General features: G+C 39.0%; 1 long non-coding RNA gene across 1 annotated transcript in view; it reads left to right on the forward strand.

Annotated features, from left to right (window-relative positions):
- The window catches only part of LOC135450355 (uncharacterized), a 29,737-nt gene extending 22,145 nt beyond the window's left edge, over positions 1 to 7,592 (forward strand). Inside the window, exon 3 of the long non-coding RNA XR_010441046.1 lies at positions 5,970 to 7,592. This is a non-coding gene — a long non-coding RNA (uncharacterized LOC135450355). The remainder of the gene's footprint in view (positions 1 to 5,969) is intronic.
- The last annotated feature ends 290 nt before the right edge of the window (positions 7,593 to 7,882 follow it).

The raw sequence follows: 7,882 nt of genomic DNA on the forward strand, positions 1-7,882 counted from the left end.
CTTATTTGTGTCCCAAATAACTTTGATCATTCCACAAAACATCCTATTAAGCATTTGCTATTTAATGATGCAAATAGAAGACAAATTTTCATATCTGAAACTGGTTTTCCTCCCTTTTGATGGAAATTGAGGTTGTTTTTCAATTTCCATTAGATCTCCTTTTTAATTATAAACCATGCTTTCTTTTATTTCAGACTGCTAAATGCAGTGGAACAAAACTTATTTCAGAGCATTAAGTTCTATTTGGATTCATTTTAATTTTATTGCCACTTTGCCCATAGGGTTTGCCTTCTGTGTGTGTGTTTAGTAAGAGAAAACTACTTTTTAAAATAAAATATCATAAAAAATACATACTGGAAAGCAATGAAAGGTGCATGGATGGGGAGGTGGAAGAGAGAAATTCATAAATATCAGTTGCTAGAGGTGCTAAAATTAAGTGCTAGCTATTTGCTTACCCCAAAATTAGGTAAGGTGTGAACTGATGAGAGCTGAGCATGAATTCCATGCCATGTTTTCTATATCCTGTGTCCATCTGGCTTATTATAAATCTGCTCTGGTGAACGTGCCTCCAGCGCCCTGGGGAGTGTCACGCTCCATGCTCTGCCTCTTCCCCATCTGAATGCCTGCATCCCCGGGCAGCTCTATTTACCTAGCAATGGCTTTGGGCTGTCCTGGCCAGCTCACCCCCAGCTGCAGCTGTAGGGCCTTGGCAGGAGCTGCCTCTCCAAGCCCTGGGCTGCACAGCTCAGGGTGACCCTCAAGGAAATGTGAGCACAGCCAGGGAACTCATTGACCTTGTGTTCCCTGTGCTTCTTCACTGAAGATTTTAACTACTGCACTTGACCTTAATTTACTTAGAGCATTTAAAATGAGCTGAAGTTTAATACCTGCTTTTGTCCTTTTCTGAAGTGCAGCCACCATGAACTGCTTAATTAACTCATTAGGGCCCTAAGCCAAGCAGGTATCTAAGCCAACCTTGCCTTTAAGACCAGTCGTGAAAGGGCTGGAACTATCCAAGTCTCAACCCACAACATGTTGTTTTCCAAGCTTGAAAACCTCAGGCAACACAATGTGAAGTCAGAGTTAAAGTGTATTTGAAGACAAATTGACACACTGTTTTTCTTCATTTTAAAAATGCACATAGATCTCCACTTCTTTGCAAAAAGAATTGTCTCTTCAGTTCCTTCTTGATTTTTATTAGAAATTATTTGCAGCCTTCTAACCTGATGTTCCCTTATTTGCTTTAAGATTTCAGGTTGCCTCAGTGTACCTTGTTATCCAGATTGCTTCCACTTAGCCAGAAGCCAAATTAAAGGGGGGCAGCAAATGTAATAGAGCTCTGTTACTTCTCTTGTCTTTTGCTGTAAAAACTTTCTCTGGAGTACAGGTTTTTACTGTTGTGTTGTTTTACTTTTAACTGGTTTCCTTTTTTATTAGCAAGTTATAATTAAATTGGAAAGTGGTAGCAAAAAGCATTACTCACAGTGGAAAGTTATCCTTTGAGGTAAGGTTTCTTAGAGCTTTCCAAGGAAAGAACAAGCAGTAAGACAGGGAAGCAGATCTGTCATCTGAGTTAGATACAACTAGGAAGTAAAATACAGAAACCAAAATAACAAATGATATATTGTAAATCACATCCTCCTTTATCCTGATGGCACAAAAAGGAACTTCGGAGTATGCTTTGTTTGCACTAGAAATTTTCTTAGCAATTTCAAGAGTTTTGTAAGTTGTTTCTGCACCCTATACTATGTGGTAATTTTCTCAGTTAATTACATCTTAAATTCCGAATTCTGGGGAATAAATTTGCTCTTTCAAGCAAGTAAGCTCCAATGGATTAGAAGAATATAGGAAGAGTAAAAGATGTTGGCTGGAGAACATTGTTTCCCACCATGGAGAAAGCGAGATTCCATAATGTTCTACTGTTACATTTTTTGTTTTTTATGGAGGAAAAAAATACTCTGTGTTTCCCTTCAATGAGAAATGTTAAGCATTCTCTTGCTTATTCCCCAGAATAAAAATATTGGTTAAATATTTTAATCAGAATTATAAATAAATGATTAAATTATTACTGATATTTTATATTTCTGAGACTTGAATACAAATATTTCATTACCATAATTTAGATTCGTTTTAGTGCTTTTATTGTTACAGATTTTGTTAGCATACAGACCAGTATTTCTTTGTGCAAAGTTAGTTTTATTTCATTCAACCAACAGAAAGATCTCTTCATCACACAAATTTAGGTTTTTCTACCATAAGCTGACTTCCCTGCAATCTGCATGTCAGCCTAACCCATTCTTTCTGTGAAATGAAAGAAGTGGGAAAAAAAAAAAGAGGAAATAATGCTTTTTAATTCTATGATATAGTGACTGTATGGGAGGATAAATGCAGACCTTTTTCCATGAGCAACCATGAGGTAGCCATAAAGCTGGAGGCAGCAGCACTCCCTGTTCTCCTGGCAGTACCTACACCTGACGTGCTCATTCATACTCAAGGCAGCTACTGGCCTTTATAAAGGAAAGAAGAAAGCTAAATCCTTTTTTATAAATACATTCACAAAGTTTAGAAATCAGTCCAGATGAGGGAGGCAGTATTTCTCAAATATACCACTAACCATCACTTTAAAAATACTGAAAAAAAGCAGAAGCATGCTGTTTATTTTGGAGTAAATCTCATTGCCAGCTAAGTAAATTGTGCTCTCTTAGAAAAAATTTCCTGCTAGAAATAAATATATCTCAAAGAAGTAGTCTATTGGACTGAGAAAAATCAACCAACAGTGTTTCCTTAGGAATTCTACAAGTCACTTCTTTAAGAGCCTTCCCCCATGTGGTCATTTCTGTCAAGTTTTACCACATGTGGTCAATACAAGGGCATTGCACACACCCTCCAGCAGCCATGGAGCCATCATATCCTGCTTTTAGATGTATCATTTATGTACTGTTTAAGAAAACCTATGTAAATATGGACTGAATATTCCTATTTTGTGCTTCTGCTTCAGCATGCTGCAGAGAAATCTGTTTGAGTATTTCACAAAGCTATTTCTGAAGTTTTTAGTTCTCTGGTTCAATTGCTTCAGAAGCCAAAATTCAAGAGGTACATGCAAATGTTTGAGTTGGTTATCTGACTGAGCACATCTGAAGGGTTATCTCCTTTTTCTCTGAGAATTTCAAGCTCATTTTTTCTGTATCCAGTAGCCTTCTCAAAATGTAGCGTTTGAAGTCAGTGACAAGACAGATACAACAGCAAATTAGAAGGGCCATAGGATCTTGCAGCACAGTAATAACTTCAACTTTTTAGTGTAAGAAATCTTTAAACAGCAGTACAGAATTACTCCATTTGGTGATAAATCCCTGGGCCATAGCACCTTGAATGCCTGCATCTAGATGAGCCAGGTAATTTTATGGACTGACTGGAAATTCCAGATGACAATTAAAACCATGTAAAAATTACATGCACTAGGAAGCCAATCTAGTCTTATCAGCTTTCAAGGACTTGCAAGACAGATTCCTTCCTCTAATTTTTCTCATATTTGTTTTTTTTTTCATTCTCTGTGAAGAGATAAAGCATTAAATTAATTGGGAAGATACTCTAATGGCTTACCACAGTAACATTTACCTGCTCCATGTACAGAGGGCTTCAAGAGCATTTAAAAAGGAACACAGCACAATCTATTTTTCTCCATTCACTGGAAAATTTAGAGCCAAGTTTTGTGACAGGTAAAAAACAGTAAAATCTTGCAAATCTTCTAGCTTGGGCTGAAGAATGTGGGAAGAAGGGGGTTAACAGAGAAAGCACTGCAACTGCACTTTGGAGATCAGTAATTGTGAAGTGAAAACTCCTGCATCATCACAACTAAATTTAGATAAATTTTGTTTTCAGATGATAAAGGTTCATCATTGACCTGTTCTTCTGTTGCATTATTTGTGCAGCTGCTTGTGTTCCTATTAATGGTTAGAGTATTTACAGCCTATCTACCTGATTGTACAACAGCTTTTATAAAATTCCCTGCAAAAATCCTGCAGAATAGGTGAAATTTCAGAATGTATTTTTAGAAAGATATAAACTCTATTACATGGTGATTATCATGATGACTCTACAACATAATTTTTTAAATAATTAAACTGCTCAGATTAGTTTTACCCTCTGCTTGATTGCTGTATGGGTAGCTGTAATTAACCTCTACTGATGTTAATTATGCACAAAGTGGGATCTTGGAGCTGCTGACCATGCAATTTGTTAAACAACTCAGGAGGTACTATGTCTTGCATTGTGTTTCTATGTGCTCTTTTAACTTATGGCACAATGAGAAGTCAAAATGGTGAGAGTTGTGCTTGGAAAAAAGTTGCAAAGTTCGCTCAGTAAAGTCGTTGAAGTTCATTTATCTCCAAGTCAAAATGAGCAGAGGTGTCACCAAGATATTTCTGTAAATGTCCTGCTGTGAAAGACTTGTAGAAACTGATCAAGCCAAATTAGATGTGATTAAATTCCTCAGAGGACGTGTTTCATGAAGGCCCAGTTACAGGAACACCATTCCATGTAGTGCCTCTGCACTGGCTTTACAGATTGTGGCAGGAGCAACATGCAACAGTGAGGACATAAGTATAATCTCTTTCATGTTGTAAAGGTGTTGGTATTTCAATAGAAAGCTGCTCAGGGAGTTATCCTATGTAAAGATGAAATTTTATAGGTCAGTTTGTAAGATTTGTAGGAAAAATTCTCACTCCATTACCCTACACAGGATTAACTTCTGTTCCACAGGGATCAAATCAGTTTATCAACACACAGCTTCTCCAAACTGCAAGCAATGCTAGAATTAGAATTGCAAATAATTCTACAAACAGACTTTAGCAATTAGATTGAAGCAGCCCATTTTCTGTTAAAATGAAGAAAACTTAACTGGTTAAAATGTGTGTTAAAACAAAACATCAAGCTTGTGATTTGTTTGTGAACAAGTGCAGCAAAGAACCCAGGATAGAAGTTCTCCAGTAGCAACTGGGAGCTCAAGGATCAGTCTCTATCACTAGGACTGAAGCCTATGGGGCATCTGAAAATATCTATTATTTGGTAATCCCTTTATGGAAATATGGTCTTTATCTTCCAGTTCTGTTGGATAGGAGGAATAGCTAGGAGTAAAAATGTTCTGTTTAAGATGCTGGTCTTGTGCCAAGTTCTTATGGTCCACATGGCCATTTAGATTTATAGAGTTCCTCGGTGCAAGGGAAGCTTTTCAGAGTTAGTCCCTCACTTGTGCACTTTCTTGCCATAGAAAATATCTAGCAATAACTTGATAGTTTGGTATTCTTTGCATACTGACTAAATTGCTTCAATATCAGCATAAAAATAAATATCAATACATTATTAATATCACTTCTTCATATTACCGAATTTAATTTTACTGATGGTTTTGTGTAACTTGAATTAAAATGCACAATATAATAGTAGGACTAAGCCAATATAATAGGTAAACTTATTCAGAAAAATATTACTGCAATTGTAAATTTTTTTTAAAATATTTGGGAAGCAAAAAGTAAAAAAAAGATTGAGTCAATGTTTCTTTACATGAACTAAAATCGGGACATCTTTATGGCTGAAGAAGCTTCAAAAAGTTACTTTTCTTAAACCTAATCAGTCCTACATAAATTGCAGTATGTGAGTGTTATAGTGTTGCAGAGCAGTGTCATTTTACGTGACACAACAATAGAGTTTAGCAGTAAGATATAAAACAATACCACAAACTAGAACCAGGGTAAGAATTTTCCCCTCAGTTCTCCACCTTCAAGACTCAGTAGCAGCAGGCTGGGTGCTCCGCCTGCTTCTCCCCTCAGTCCCTGCCATATGGGACACGTGTGGCACCTTCCCGCCCAAGTCCTTGTCTCCCGTCCTCCTGGCTGGGATGGCCCTGGCAGGAGGCTTTCCTTGGATTGCCTCAATCTGGCCTCTGACCGTGGCTCTGTTCCTCTCTCTTCCAGCTCTTCAAGCCCTGAAGGAAGAAGAGAGGCTGTCCTGCACCAGCATCCTTCTTCAGCTGACCTTCCAAAGAAGATCTGCACAACTTTGTTCCTCAGCTGGATCAGACGTACCCGTGCCAGAGCAGGATGGACCAGCTGGAGCTCCAGGCACAGCTCTTGGTTCACAGAGCTGAGCCTGTGGAAGCTCCAGCAGCTCCTGCCATCTCTTTCCCTGTTGGCAGCTCCCTCCCTGCAACCCTCAGGCCCTGCCCATCCTCTCTTTACCTCTCAGCTCACCCCTTCCCTTCACTTTCCCTTAATAAACAGTTTGGGTTTTTCACTTGACCTGCGTCTCCGTGGAGCTGAAGCGGCACAAATCCTGAGCCTGGGGACACACAGGGCCGTGCTGCATTCCAGGCATGGACAGAGAGGAACAAGGGCAGCTGTGGCTGCAAAGGTCCCTGTCCTGCTGCTCCAGCTGCACAGCAGCGTGGAGTTAAAGGTCGTGCCAAGCACGCTGAAGGGGACAAGGACCCTGGGTTTTAGAAGAGCCAACTAGAGTGTGCTGTGAAGCCAGCCGTTTCCATTCCAGGGTTTCCATTTCAGCACATGCTATCAGCTTTCTGTATTGTTGGGCTCCCCATAAGGCAATCTTCCTCCTTTTTCCACCAAGCCTCTAATACCTCTAGACAGTTGCCCAGAAATAAGTGTAAAATTCTCTCTTCAATTCTATGGTTTCAGTCAATTCTTACAAATGCTTCCTAGTAGAAGGAATCCTAATCACTGTCCTTCTGCTCTCCTGTTATCATTCTTTTCCTGGGAAGTTGCACTCACTGCATAAAAGAAGAGGCAGTCCATGGGAAAGGATAGTCTTTTTCTTTGTCAGCTAAAACTATAACAGCCCAATGCTAGGACTGGTGGTAAAGTGTTCTGCATTTCCAACTACTGCCTCTTAGTATGTTGCTGTTTTTTTGTATATGCATCACATACACAATACATATGGATTTTAAGAATTGCATAAACTGCGTTCACAAAGTGGTAGAGCAGACAAATGATTTCCCCAGGACACCTGCCTGAGGTTTCTAAGCAGAATTTTATTTTACCTTCTGCATCTTTGAGCTTGTTTTCAGATAGTTTGCAATATGTAATAAATTTGCTAGGACTGCTATGAAAGCTCTTGGTAAACACCTTGGTCAGGGAAAACTTGGCAATCTACTATCTGCCTTTAGGGCAAGACCTATATACTGGAGTCTTTTCTTTCTCTATGTCACCTTTACAAAGATAACTAAGTCCCATCTTAAAAGTCCTTCCTATGGAAAGCACCCCAATGGTAATACACCTTCCTTATGGAACTCCCTCTGTCACCAAGTAGACCAAGTGCTGGGGTGCCAGAAGCTGTGTACATCCAGGGTTAAATACTCTATTTTTCACTTGCATTAGGTAGGAAGGCCAGATGCAGCATCTCACCAGCATCAGCAAGCCTGACCATATCTACTTCCAAACTACTTCAGGTGTCTCCACAAATCAGTGTCAAGCATAGCACAGCTCAGCTCTGTGCTTCAAAGACAGAGCAGTTGGTTTTAATCTACAAGTAAAATAATATTAATGAAGAAAGAAAATAAAAAAGACAGCTTTTCTTCCAGCTTCTTAAACTGTATTTCAGGCTTCTATAGCCAGGATAATTAGTTTTCTTACATCATATCCAGGAATGTAAACATTTCTTTATGCGGGGCCTTATACGTGAAATATGCTATTAGATCACTGTCTAGGGCATTTAATTGTCTTTCCAACAGAGTTTTGGAGAGGAGTTTTAGTTTCACCAGCTTAAAAGTCAGAAATCCTCCACAGACCTCGCTGAATTTTGCCCCTGGGGGAAAAAGAGGCCAAGACTTCATCTTGATCTTTTGGTAAGTAGTTTACAAAGTTTAATATAT

This window comes from Zonotrichia leucophrys, chromosome 7, assembly GCF_028769735.1.
Source record: "Zonotrichia leucophrys gambelii isolate GWCS_2022_RI chromosome 7, RI_Zleu_2.0, whole genome shotgun sequence".
Taxonomy (NCBI): Eukaryota; Metazoa; Chordata; class Aves; order Passeriformes; family Passerellidae; genus Zonotrichia; species Zonotrichia leucophrys.